The sequence below is a fragment of the Echinops telfairi genome, unplaced genomic scaffold (assembly GCF_000313985.2).
Source record: "Echinops telfairi isolate 266 unplaced genomic scaffold, ASM31398v2 ScPeMD7_23;HRSCAF=83, whole genome shotgun sequence".
In the NCBI taxonomy this organism is placed as follows: Eukaryota; Metazoa; Chordata; class Mammalia; order Afrosoricida; family Tenrecidae; genus Echinops; species Echinops telfairi.
In genome coordinates, this window is record NW_022103920.1 from 80,645,000 (window position 1) to 80,646,309 (window position 1,310).

The window sequence follows — 1,310 nt, forward strand, 5'->3', positions numbered from 1 at the left end:
TTGGGTTAAAGATTCTAAATTATAGAAACCATGGTACTGCTTCAATATAAATCAACAGAGACCAATGTTCATCGGCAGTTACAGAGGATGGATTGTGATGGGGCGGGCAGGGGAAGGACTTCGTCTCTAGATCGTAGACCTAAGTGTGGTGAGGAGCAATGTAACATACGTAGGTATGTATTATGAGAACAGCTTGACCGAAGTAAAGGATGCCACTAGGAGGAACACACGAAAAAGGTTATTTAAAAAGAGAAACCACAAAGGGGCCCGAACTGGTTACACTTGGAGATAGGGTTCAAAGGAGTAAGGTGAGCCCAAGAGTTGGTAGCACAGAAATGTAAGAAAGAACTTGAAAGAAACAACTTCAATGTAAGAAAGAAGTTTAGACAAACAGGGTTTTCCTAAGATGAGATAGACTTCCTTTGAAAGTCTGGAGGTTAGTATCATTGAAGGAGTTAGAAGAGAGAGGGAGAACCTAAATGACCAGTAGATGTCACAGATACTGTGGGATGGATGGGTTGATTCAAGCCTTGTAGGGGCCTCTCCTCTTCTAACCTGACAATTTTTGAATCTTGTGAAAATGCCTCTGCACATCAGTTTGGCCCCAAAGTCCTGAAAATACTTTGCTTTCAATACTTACTATAGTAATGATTTTAACACTTTTCTACAAGTTTAAAGCAACAAAGATGATTCATTGCAAACACCTGTCAAAGTTATTGCTTTTTTTTTTTTTTAAAGTTATTGCTTTTTGTCCTTTTGATTTATAAAATCGCAGAGCTTGCGTTCCTAAATAATCTCCTTGCTTCCTAGTCTCTTCAAATTTTAAATATTCTAATAACTGTATAAATCCTAAGACTCACATTTTCCCCCATATAACATCTTAAAAGCAGGATGTGTCTTACAATCATGGTTAGCAAGTATCAGTTAAGGTATTGGTGTAATTACCTGCTGACATGGTCCTGGCTGTTCAGGTAATAATTCTAAGAGATTTACATGCACTGCTAGTACCATACAAAACCAAAAACCAAACTCAATGCCATCAAGTTGATGCGGACTCAGGATAAGGCAGAATTAGTTTATGGGAGTAGAAAGCTGTCTTTCTCCCTTAGAGCCACTGGTGGTTTCAAACTTCGGACTTGTGATTAGCACCCCAACTCATAACTTGTAACCATTAAACCACATAGGTGGGGTATGACTCAGAAGGATTTGCAGAATAGAGGCCAGTGTCTTGATAGAAAATCCCAGCGATGACTAGAAGCACTTTTTGAAGAAATGCTGTCTCATCAACACTTTGATGGTACTAAGGATGA